The sequence below is a fragment of the Hyla sarda genome, chromosome 5 (assembly GCF_029499605.1).
Source record: "Hyla sarda isolate aHylSar1 chromosome 5, aHylSar1.hap1, whole genome shotgun sequence".
Lineage (NCBI taxonomy): Eukaryota > Metazoa > Chordata > Amphibia > Anura > Hylidae > Hyla > Hyla sarda.
In genome coordinates this window covers 260,062,163-260,075,299 of record NC_079193.1, presented here as the reverse complement: position 1 = coordinate 260,075,299, position 13,137 = coordinate 260,062,163, and the positions used below count along the sequence as shown (strand labels likewise).

Sequence of the window (13,137 nt, the reverse complement as noted above, 5' to 3'; positions counted from 1 at the left end):
TATGGAACGCAAATGCGTTCCAATAGCCCGGAAGTAGGTGCATGGGTGGCGGTTTTGGAAAAGGAGATGTGGAGTGACGTCACGTCCGGCAGGTGGAACGCAAGTATGCGTTCCACCAACATAAAAGAGCTGAAAGATGATTTCATAGATGACACATCCACCATCGTCCGACCGGAAGTGAAGGAACATCACGTCCAGCAGATGGAACGCATATATGCTTACATCATAATCCAAGGGCTAGGACTTAAAAATAGATGGTGATGTTAATGTTTACATTTTTGCATGGCCACCAGGATATAAAGTATCATAATGGTGCTACCAAGTAGATCACAAAATGGAAGAAAAAAGTAGAACATCAGCAGGTAAAGCTAGATAAATACAGGCATGGCTGACATAGCTGAGTGAATCCAAGCCATGCAGAGACAAAATAAAAATAAAAAATATAATTAATGATATAAGGATAAATATTGCTAGAAATGATAAAGATTTATGACATAAGCATAAAATAGATCAATTTAGATATTATAGACTAGTATAGAAAATATTAATTGGTTGAATGAAAGAGGAATGAAAATAGTGAGAGTTGGTACAAAAGAAATGCATTAATTTAACCCTCTGGGTGTCACAGTTTGAAGACGGTATATCCACCTTGCTTCAGTTTGGAGTCATTTAGAGTCAAAATTCCCTCCCCTAGGGTCCTTCTTTGGTAATTCAATTGTTTGAAAGTAGATGTTAAGAGGGGACTCTGAATGAAATATCCGCATGTGGTTTGCTTGGGGTTTATCTCTTTCGTGTTTAATGTCCCCTATATGTTCTAGCACTCGTCTCCGAAATTCCCTCTTAGTTTTGCCTACATAACCCATGGGACATGGGCAGGTAGCAAGATAGATGACGCCAGTCGATTTGCAATTTGCATATTGTAGATTTTGAAAGGTATGGTTATCTGTATATCTCAGAAAAGATTTAGATACCTTAATAAATGGGCAAGCTTTGCAGGAGCCGCACCTAAAAGTACCTATGACTTTGGTACCCAACCAAGTGGATTTCTTAGAAGGAAAGGGAGAGACAAAGTGACTATGAACAAGTCTATCATTAAGATTACTCGCTCTACGATAGGTGATTATTGCCCTATCTTCCACTAGATTACCAAGAATTGGATCGAACTTTAAGATGGGCCAGAATCTTGTGATAACTTCACGGATTTCTGATGCCGCCGCATCATATGTACCAATTATCCTGGGGGGGGGGGGATATTTGAACAGGGCTGTTTGTCTTTTGGACATAGTAGTGTAGATCTGTCCGTACCTTTTATTGAGTTGTATGCTTTTTTCAATACAGAATTGGGATACCCTCTTTGTTTAAATCTCTCTTTTAGTTCCAAAGCTTGGTTATGGAAGGACTCTTCTGACGAGCAATTCCTGCGCATTCTGGCATATTGTCCTTTTGGTATGTCCTTCTTTAGGGGTATTGGGTGGTGGCTGTCCCAAATCAATAGGTTATTGCACGCAGATGGTTTCCGATAAACACAAGTATCTAAGCATTCCGTAGGATTACGCTGGATTGATACATCCAAGAACATCAAAGAATCCTGATTTATTTCATACGTAAAATGAAGTCCTATTGTATTTTTATTTAGGGAAACCAGAAATTCTTCAAACAGTAATTTGGACCCAGACCAGATGATTGCGATATTGACAATATATCGACCCCAAAAAACAATATTGCTGTGAAAGTTTTGATGATAATCACTAAACACGGTGGTCTCCTCCCACCAGCCCAGGAGCAGGTTGGCATAGGTGGGAGCCACAGGGCTCCCCATTGCCGTGCCCCTGAGCTGGTGGTAGCATTTGCGATTAAACGTAAAAAAGTTGTGTGTAAGTACGAACGACAAAAGGGTGACAACAAAGTCATTATGCGGAGTTAAGTGGATACTTCTTCTCTTCAAAAAGAACTCTACTGCATTGAGACCTGAGGGGTGCAGGATGGAGCTCTATCAAGCTTCTACATCGATAGAGCACAACCACATGTCCTTTTCCAAAACCACATCCTCTAGTTTTAAAAGCAAGTCGGTAGTATCTCTTAAGTAGGATGGTAAACTGTACACAAAGGGACGAAGGATTTGATCCAAATATATACTGGCATTCTGTGTCAGATTTGCAATGCCAGAAACGATGGGTCTACACTTCAGCGGGTGTGTCCCTTTGTGTACTTTTGGAAGGCCAGAGAATGTGGCCAACCGAGGGTGTGGTGGAAACAAAAAAGCATATTCATCACTGGATATTAAGTTTATGGTTTTTGCCTGTACTAGAATATCCTTGAGTTCCTTACAAAATTTTGGTGTGGGGTCACTATCCAAGATTTTGTATGTAGAGGGGTCTTTTAAGATGTTTTGTCTCTCTTAGTCCAAAAAGTCCATTAGGACCAAATTGACGCCTTTGTCAGATGGTTTGATTATAAGTTGTTCCTTTTGTTCTAAAGTTTTTATGGATTGGTGCTCCTGGTATGTGAGGTTATAATTCACAATATGAAAATTTAAAATCAATGCCTCCAATTCAGTACTGACCATATCAACAAAAGTGCCAATACAGTCCTTATCTCCTAAACGGGGAAAACCAGTATTCTTTGTTTTACAATTAGAGAAGGGTCCCTCACAAAAGTCCCGTTCATTGTCCTGCAGTAGGGAATTCAAAGTGTTGATACCTTCCAGGTCCATCATATCGATTCCAAAATTAGAACACGTGCGTTGATCTTTAATCGCAAATTTTTTTTTACATTTAAGCTTTCGAGCAAATAAGTGTAAGTCCTTAATCCAGTCAAATATTTTGGGTTTTGAGGTAGGTACAAATGATAGTCCTTTCTTTAACAGTGACATTTCTGTGTCTGTTAGTACATGACTCGAGAGGTTAATAATCTGATTATCCTCTATTTGTATTTCTACATTTGTGTGGGATGGGTGGTTAGACCCTTCTCTAAAAAAGATAAAGGAGCAGACGAGGAGGAAGAAGTACATCCTTGTGTGGAGATCCCAGGCTGGGGGTTTTGTCCCCCAGTTTGTTCTTGTTGATTCCCAGGTTTTCAACCCCTTTGGTTTATATTTTTTCCTCGGCCACGGGAGTTGTTGTTGTTTCTCCACGTGCCTCCATGTCTGGTCCGATATGGTGACCTGTTCCATTGGGCCTTAGGTGGTCGGGTAGGTCGATCAGTGTCCGAGAAATCGGTTTCAGATGAAAATAAATCCGTCTTGGTAACTGAATATTGAGTTTGTCTAATGGACGTATATGCCCTATTTTCTTTGAATTCGGATAAATCTTTCTTAAACTGTTTATGTTTTCTTTCTTTTAGTATAAATTTACATTTCTCCACGTTATTTTGTAATTCTCCCTCCTTTTTGATGAATTCTGGGTCGTTTCTTAAGGTGTTAGCAATTTTTATCTGATCCTGTAGTTTTTGAGGTTTTTTTCAGTTGGAACTTCAGCTTTGGGACTTTCGATTACTGTATCAGGACTCTGTCATTTGCCCTGGTAAGCAGCTAGTTTTTACTATCCTCTATGATTCATTTTTTTACATCAGCAGTTTCTAATATATGGCATTATTTATATAGTCGTTTCCGACCAGACAACTATCTACCTTACACCACTCTATATGAATTGAATTTTTTGTTCTGGGTAAGCATTCATCCTCCTTTTATATATATATATATATATATATATATATATATATATATATATATATATATACATATATCTGTGAGATTTATGCTTACAAATATATTTATCAAGTTTTCATTATTTTATTTCTAGGTTTGCGGCATATTTTGAGCCTTCCCCACATTTGTATCATCTACATATATATATATATATATATATATATATATATATATATATATACATATCTTGTATGATTCGAGTTAAAAGGGAGGGATAATTTGTTCCTTCCATGTGGTGTATTGAATAGTGTAATTTCTAACTTGCTGTCTAGGGCGGTATGTGACATGACAGACCATGACAAGCTGACTTGAGTATAATTTCTTGGTTACTGTACTTTATATTCTTGTTTGGGTATTTTTCACTATTTATGTGCTTTCCCTGATGAGTCCTGTAAATTTCAGGACGAAACGCGTTGGAGTGAACTTGCCAAACTTTCTATTTGAAATTGTTGGTATTGTTTTTATGTTTCCTTCCCTATCCACACATATATAGTAAGTGTCACGATGCCGGCTGGCAGGTAGTGGATCCTCTGTGCCAGAGAGGGATTGGCGTGGACCGTGCTAGTGGATCGGTTCTAAGTCACTACTGGTTTTCACCAGAGCCCGCCGCAAAGCGGGATGGTCTTGCTGCGGCGGTAGTGACCAGGTCGTATCCACTAGCAACGGCTCAACCTCTCTGGCTGCTGAAGATAGGCGCGGTACAAGGGAGTAGACAGAAGCAAGGTCGGACGTAGCAGAAGGTCGGGGCAGGCAGCAAGGATCGTAGTCAGGGGCAACGGCAGGAGGTCTGGAACACAGGCTAGGAACACACAAGGAAACGCTTTCACTGGCACGATGGCAACAAGATCCGGCAAGGAAGTGCAGGGGAAGTGAGGTAATATAGGGAAGTGCACAGGTGATCAGACTAATTGGAACCACTGCGCCAATCAGCGGCGCAGTGGCCCTTTAAATCGCAAAGACCCGGCGCGCGCCCTAGGGAGCGGGGCCGCGCGCGCCGGGACAGGACCGACGGAGAGCGAGTCAGGTACGGGAGCCGGGGTGCGCATCGCGAGCGGGCGCTACCCGCATCGCGAATCGCATCCCGGCTGGAGGCGGTATCGCAGCGCCCCGGGTCAGTGGATCTGACCGGAGCGCTGCAGTGAGGAGAGTGTAGCGAGCGCTCCGGGGAGGAGCGGGGACCCGGAGCGCTCGGCGTAACAGTACCCCCCCCCTTGGGTCTCCCCCTCTTCTTAGAGCCTGAGAACCTGAGGAGCAGACTTTTGTCTAGGATATTGTCCTCAGGTTCCCAGGATCTCTCTTCTGGACCACAACCCTCCGAGGAGCCGGAAACAGGAGTGGGAGGAACAGATTTGGGAGAGAAACGGTTGATGATAAGTGGTTTAAGAAGAGAAACGTGAAAGGCATTAGGAATACGAAGAGAAGGAGGAAGAAGAAGTTTGTAAGAGACAGGATTAATCTGGCACAAAATTTTGAAAGGACCAAGATAGCGTGGTCCCAACTTGTAGCTAGGGACACGGAAGCGGACATATTTAGCGGAGAGCCATACCTTGTCTCCAGGGGAAAAAATGGGAGGAGCTCTTCTTTTCTTATCCGCGAACTTCTTCATGCGTGATGAAGCCTGTAAGAGAGAATTTTGGGTCTCTCTCCATATGATGGAAAGGTCACGAGAAATTTCATCCACAGCGGGCAGACCAGAGGGCAAGGGGGTAGGGAGGGGGGGAAGAGGGTGACGGCCGTACACCACGAAAAATGGGGATTTGGAGGAAGATTCAGAGACTCTGAAGTTATACGAGAATTCGTCCCATGGTAGAAGATCTGCCCAGTCATCCTGGCGGGAGGAAACAAAATGTCGTAAATAATCACCCAAGACCTGGTTAATTCTTTCTACTTGTCCATTGGATTGAGGATGATATGCAGAAGAAAAATTTAATTTAATCTTGAGTTGTTTACAGAGAGCCCTCCAGAATTTAGACACGAATTGGACGCCTCTATCCGAGACGATCTGCGTAGGCAACCCGTGAAGACGAAAAATGTGTACAAAAAATTGTTTAGCCAACTGAGGCGCTGAAGGAAGACCAGGAAGAGGGATGAAATGTGCCATTTTGGAGAATCGATCAACGACCACCCAAATAACAGTGTTGCCACGGGAAGGGGGTAAGTCAGTAATAAAATCCATACCAATCAGAGACCAAGGCTGTTCGGGGACAGGCAGAGGATGAAGAAAACCAGCGGGCTTCTGGCGAGGAGTCTTATCCCGGGCACAGATAGTGCAGGCTCGCACAAAGTCCACAACATCCGTCTCCAGAGTCGGCCACCAATAGAAGCGAGAGATGAGTTGCACAGATTTCTTGATGCCCGCATGACCTGCGAGATGGGAGGAGTGACCCCATTTGAGGATTCCGAGGCGTTGGCGTGGAGAAACAAAGGTCTTTCCTGGAGGAGTTTGCCTGATGGAGGCTGGAGAAGTGGAAATCAGGCAGTCAGGAGGAATGATGTGTTGCGGAGAGAGTTCAATTTCAGAAGCATCCGAGGAACGAGAGAGAGCATCGGCCCTAATGTTCTTATCGGCAGGCCGAAAGTGAATTTCAAAATTAAATCGGGCAAAGAACAGAGACCACCTGGCCTGGCGAGGATTCAGCCGTTGGGCAGACTGGAGGTAGGAGAGGTTCTTGTGATCGGTGTAAATAATAACTGGAAACCTTGATCCCTCCAGCAGATGCCTCCATTCCTCAAGTGCTAATTTAATGGCTAGAAGCTCTCGATCCCCGATGGAGTAGTTCCTCTCCGCCGGAGAGAAGGTCCTAGAAAAAAAACCACAAGTAACAGCATGCCCGGAAGAATTTTTTTGTAGAAGGACAGCTCCAGCTCCCACTGAGGAGGCATCAACCTCCAATAGGAAGGGTTTGGATGGGTCAGGTCTGGAGAGCACGGGAGCCGAAGAAAAGGCAGACTTGAGCCGTTTAAAGGCGTCTTCCGCTTGAGGAGGCCAAGACTTGGGATCGGCATTTTTTTTGGTTAAAGCCACGATAGGAGCCACAACGGTAGAAAAATGTGGAATAAATTGCCTGTAATAATTGGCGAACCCCAAAAAACGTTGGATAGCACGGAGTCCGGAGGGGCGTGGCCAATCTAAGACGGCAGAGAGTTTGTCTGGATCCATTTGTAGTCCCTGGCCAGAGACCAAGTATCCTAGGAAAGGAAGAGATTGGCATTCAAACAGACATTTCTCTATTTTGGCATAGAGTTGATTGTCACGAAGTCTCTGAAGAACCATACGGACATGCTGGCGGTGTTCTTCTAGATTGGCAGAAAAAATCAGGATATCGTCCAGATATACAACAACACAGGAGTATAAGAGATCACGAAAAATTTCATTAACAAAGTCTTGGAAGACGGCAGGGGCATTGCACAGGCCAAAGGGCATGACCAGATACTCAAAGTGTCCATCTCTGGTGTTAAATGCCGTTTTCCATTCATCCCCCTCTCTGATGCGGATGAGATTATAAGCACCTCTTAAGTCCAGTTTGGTAAAGATGTGGGCACCTTGGAGGCGATCAAAGAGTTCAGAGATGAGGGGTAGGGGGTAGCGGTTCTTAACCGTGATTTTATTAAGACCGCGGTAGTCAATGCAAGGACGTAGGGAGCCATCTTTTTTGGACACAAAGAAAAATCCGGCTCCGGCAGGAGAGGAGGATTTACGGATAAAGCCCTTTTTTAAATTTTCCTGGACGTATTCAGACATGGCAAGAGTCTCTGGGGCGGACAGAGGATAAATTCTGCCCCGGGGTGGAGTAGTGCCCGGGAGGAGGTCGATAGGACAATCATAAGGCCTGTGAGGAGGTAGAGTCTCAGCTTGTTTTTTGCAAAAAACATCCGCAAAGTCCATATAGGCCTTAGGGAGGCCGGTTACAGGAGGAACCACAGAGTCACGGCAAGGGTTACTGGGAACCGGTTTTAGGCAGTCCTTGGAACAAGAGGGCCCCCAACTCTTGATCTCCCCAGTGGACCAATCCAGGGTTGGGGAATGAAGTTGAAGCCAGGGAAGTCCAAGGAGAATTTCAGAAGTGCAATTGGGGAGGACCAAAAGTTCAATCCTCTTGTGATGAGATCCGATGCACATTAGAAGGGGCTCCGTGCGGAAACGTATGGTACAGTCCAATCTTTCATTGTTTACACAATTGATGTAGAGGGGTCTGGCGAGACTGGTCACTGGGATGTTGAACCTGTTGACGAGAGAGGCCAAAATAAAATTTCCTGCAGATCCGGAGTCCAAGAAGGCCATAGTAGAGAAGGAGAAGGCAGATATCCGCACAGGCACAGTAAGACGTGGAGAAGCAGAGTAGACATCAAAGACTGTCTCACCTTTGTGCGGAGTCAGCGTACGTCTTTCCAGGCGGGGAGGACGGATAGGACAATCCTTCAGGAAGTGTTCGGTACTAGCACAGTACAGGCAGAGATTCTCCATGCGGCGTCGTGTCCTCTCTTGAGGTGTCAGGCGAGACCGGTCGACCTGCATAGCCTCCACGGCGGGAGGCACAGGAACAGATTGCAGGGGACCAGAGGAGAGAGGAGCCGGGGAGAAGAAACGCCTCGTGCGAACAGAGTCCATATCCTGGCGGAGCTCCTGACGCCTTTCAGAAAAACGCATGTCAATGCGAGTGGCTAGGTGAATGAGTTCATGTAGATTAGCAGGGATTTCTCGTGCGGCCAGAACATCTTTAATGTTGCTGGATAGGCCTTTTTTAAAGGTCGCGCAGAGGGCCTCATTATTCCAGGATAATTCTGAAGCAAGAGTACGGAATTGTACGGCATACTCGCCAACGGAAGAATTACCCTGGACCAGGTTCAACAGGGCAGTCTCAGCAGAAGAGGCTCGGGCAGGTTCCTCAAAGACACTTCGGATTTCCGAGAAGAAGGAGTGTACAGAGGCAGTGACGGGGTCAATGCGGTCCCAGAGCGGTGTGGCCCAAGACAGGGCTTTTCCAGACAGAAGGCTGACTACGAAAGCCACCTTAGACCTTTCAGTGGGAAACTGGTCCGACATCATCTCCAAGTGCAGGGAACATTGGGAAAGAAAGCCACGGCAAAACTTAGAGTCCCCATCAAATTTATCCGGCAAGGATAGGCGTAGACCAGAAGCGGCCACTCGCTGCGGAGGAGGTGCAGGAGCTGGCGGAGGAGATGATTGCTGAAGCTGTGGTAGTAACTGCTGTAGCATAACGGTCAGTTGAGACAGCTGTTGGCCTTGTTGCGCTATCTGTTGTGACTGCTGGGCGACCACCGTGGTGAGGTCAGCGACAACTGGCAGAGGAACTTCAGCGGGATCCATGGCCGGATCTACTGTCACGATGCCGGCTGGCAGGTAGTGGATCCTCTGTGCCAGAGAGGGATTGGCGTGGACCGTGCTAGTGGATCGGTTCTAAGTCACTACTGGTTTTCACCAGAGCCCGCCGCAAAGCGGGATGGTCTTGCTGCGGCGGTAGTGACCAGGTCGTATCCACTAGCAACGGCTCAACCTCTCTGGCTGCTGAAGATAGGCGCGGTACAAGGGAGTAGACAGAAGCAAGGTCGGACGTAGCAGAAGGTCGGGGCAGGCAGCAAGGATCGTAGTCAGGGGCAACGGCAGGAGGTCTGGAACACAGGCTAGGAACACACAAGGAAACGCTTTCACTGGCACGATGGCAACAAGATCCGGCAAGGAAGTGCAGGGGAAGTGAGGTAATATAGGGAAGTGCACAGGTGATCAGACTAATTGGAACCACTGCGCCAATCAGCGGCGCAGTGGCCCTTTAAATCGCAAAGACCCGGCGCGCGCGCGCCCTAGGGAGCGGGGCCGCGCGCGCCGGGACAGGACCGACGGAGAGCGAGTCAGGTACGGGAGCCGGGGTGCGCATCGCGAGCGGGCGCTACCCGCATCGCGAATCGCATCCCGGCTGGAGGCGGTATCGCAGCGCCCCGGGTCAGTGGATCTGACCGGAGCGCTGCAGTGAGGAGAGTGTAGCGAGCGCTCCGGGGAGGAGCGGGGACCCGGAGCGCTCGGCGTAACAGTAAGGGCCCATTTTAGGTAGTTTAGGTATTCACCTGTATCCCTTTCCCCTTCCCCTTTATCTTGGTGACCTTACAGTAACCATGATGTCTTTTTGAGAGATCTTTTTTATATGATTCTCTAGTTAAAGTTATATTTTATCTGACCTAATTGGTGTGTTCCTTATGTAATACTCTTTTTCAGTTAAGTAAAATATATCCACTTAAAGGGGTACTCCAGTGGAAAACATTTTTTTTAAATCAACTGGTGCCAGAAAGTTAAACATATTTGTAAATTACGTCTATTAAAAAATATTAATCTTTCCATTAGTTATCAGCTGATGTATACTACAGAGGAAGTCGAGTTATTCTTTTCTGCCTGACCACAGTGCTCACAGCTGACACCTCTGTCCTTCCAGAGCAGGAGCAAATCCCCATACCAAACCTGTCCTGCTCTTGACAGTTCCTAAAGCAGACAGAGGTGTCAGCAGGAAGCACTGTGGTCAGACAGAAAATAACAATTCAACTTCCTCTGTAGCATAAAGCAGCTGATAAGTACTGTAAGGATTACGATTTTTAAATAGAAGCCATTTACAATTATGTTTAACTTTTTGCTACCAGTTGATTAAAAAAATTGTTTCCCAACTTTTAACTCTTGTGTTTGAACCTGTGTAAGGATCAATAAGATCAGTTTTCATTGCAATGTTTTAGATTGTGGGTAGAGATGAGCGAATTTTTGAAAAATTTGATTTTACCGATTCGTGGAATTCTCCAAAAACTATTTGTTTTGGTCCAAATTTATTTGCGGTGAATAACTTTTAAAAAAGGGCTATTTCTGGCCAACAGAGAGCCTCAGCAGGGGTGTAGAACGCTTTGCCTTGCTGTAACACGCATAGGGTGTGTGCTGGGTTAGTGAAATAATACTGTTATTCAGTATGACATGCAGATTAGAAGCGTGGCTATTAGAATCACTAAAAGGTAAAGAGGAGAGACAGCACCGATCCAATCAGCGTGTGCAAGTAATCATCCGGGAATGCCAAGCATGCTTGAAAAAGGCAGTTTGTTGCCGAAATGTTGCACATGGATAGCAAATAAAGTCTCATTCCATCTACAAGCTTGAGTCCTCAGCTGTTTGGTGCTGTGTCCACTTTGGACTTTTGCTATTAGAATCACTGTCGCAGAGCGGCACAATGACAGAGCCTAGAGGTGGCATCAGTATGAGGAGACCACATAGTGGCTGAATGACACAGCGTGAAGGTGGCAGCAGCATGAGGTGACCAGATAGTTCCTGAATGACACAGCGTGGAGGTGGCGGCAGCAATAGCAGACAATATTGTGGCTGAATGACACAGCGTGGAAGTGGCGGCAGCATGAGGAGACCATTTAGTAGCTGAATGATACAGCGTGGAGTTGGAGGCAGCATGAGGAGACCATATAGTGGCTGAATAACACAGTGTAGAGTTGGCGGCAACATGAAGAGACCATATAGTGGCTGAATGACACAGCGCGGAGGTGGCGGCAGCATGAGGAGACCATATAGTAGCTGAATGACGCAGCCTGGAGTTGGTGGCAGAACGAGGAGGCCATATAATGGCTGAATGACACAGTGTGGAATTGGCGGAAGCATGAGGAGACCATATAGTGGCTAAATGACACAGCCTGGAGGTGGCGGAAGAATGAGGAGACCATATAGTTGCAGATTGAGACAGCCTGGAGGTGGCGGCAGCATGAGGAGAACATATGGTGGAAGAATGAGACAGCCTGGAGCTGGAATTAGCATGAGGAGAACATATGGTGGCAGTATGAGACAGCCTGGAACCGGTATCAGCATGAGGAGAACATATGGTGGCAGTGTGAGACAGCCTGAAGCTGGAATCAGCAGCATGAGGTGTCCTGAAAATGACCTGGTGACATAGTGGGGCAGTGGGTGGCAATACCAGTACCTGGTGACGAAGGTGGGTGAAAAAAGGAGAACTTTGCATCAGATGTGTGGCATCAGGCAGGTGACAGGATCAAAATAGTAGCTAAGGCAGGTAGGCAGAAGAAAAAAACGGTCTCTTTAGTAAAAGTGTTAGTGTGTACAAGTAAGTATTGAGGATATGCATTACTTAAAACTTAACTTTTAACCCCTTAAGGACCAGGCCATTTTTCATTGTAGAACCAGAGCGTTTTTTGCACGGCGCAAAAAATGAGTCCTCATACCGGCCCGTATGCAGAAAAATAAAAAAGTTATAGGGGTCAGAAGATGACAATTTTAAACGTATACATTTTCCTGCATGTAGTTATGATTTTTTTCCGAAGTACGACAATATCCAACCTATATAAGTAGGATATCATTTTCACCGTATGGACCTACAGAATAAAGATAAGGTGTTATTTTTACCGAAAAATGCACTGCGTAGAAACGGAAGCCCCAAAAATTATAAAATGAATTTTTTTCTTCAATTTTGTCGCACAATGATTTTTTTTTCCGTTTCGCTGTGGATTTTTTGGTAAAATGACTAATGTCACTGCAAAGTAGAATTGGTGGCGCAAAAAATAAGCCATGGTATGGATTTTTAGGTGCAAAATTGAAAGCGTTATGATTTTTAGAAGGAGATGAGGAAAAAATCAAAATGCAAAAACGGAAAAACGCTGAGTCCTTAAAGGGTTAAGCATTAATAACTCTGGGATGCTTTTACCTTTCATTCTGATTCTGAGATTTTTTCGTGACATATTCTACTTTATGTTAGGGGTAAAATTTTGTCGATACTTGCATCATTTCTTGGTGAAAAATTCCAAAATTTTATGAAAAAATTAAAAATTTTGCATTTTTCTAACTTTGAAGCTCTCTGCTTATAAGGAAAATGGATATTCCAAATATACAATATGTCTGCTTTTATGTTTGCATCATAAAGTTGACATGTTTTTACTTTTGGAAGACATCAGAGGGCTTCAAAGTTCAGCAGCAATTTTACAATTTTTCACAAAATGTTAACCCTTTAGGTGTTTCACGGGAATATCAGCAAAGTGAAGGAGAAAATTCTAATTCTTCATTTTTTACACTCGCATGTTCTTGTAGCCAGTTTTAGAATTTTTACAAGGGGTAAAAGGAGAAAAATCCTCTCAAAATTTGTAACCCAATTTCTCTCGAGTAAGGTAATACCTCATATGTGTATGTCAAGTGTTCGGCGGGCGCAGTAGAGGGCTCAAAAGGGAAGGAGCGAGAATGGGATTTTGGAGAGGGAGTTTTTCTGAAATGGTTTTTGGGGGGCATGTCACATTTAGGTAGCCCCTGTGGTACCATAACAGCAGGAAAAAAAACACATGGCTTACCATTTTGGTAACTAGACCCCTCAAGGCACATAACAAGGGGTCCAGTGAGCCTTAATACCCCACAGGTGTTGACGACTTTTCGTTAAAGTCGG

The 13,137-nt window shown here is 45.1% G+C and overlaps 1 long non-coding RNA gene across 1 annotated transcript in view; it reads left to right on the top strand.

Moving 5' to 3' along the window:
- LOC130273976 (uncharacterized) overlaps nucleotides 1-13,137 on the top strand; it is a 100,151-nt gene that overhangs the window by 40,333 nt on the left and 46,681 nt on the right. The window lies entirely within an intron of this gene.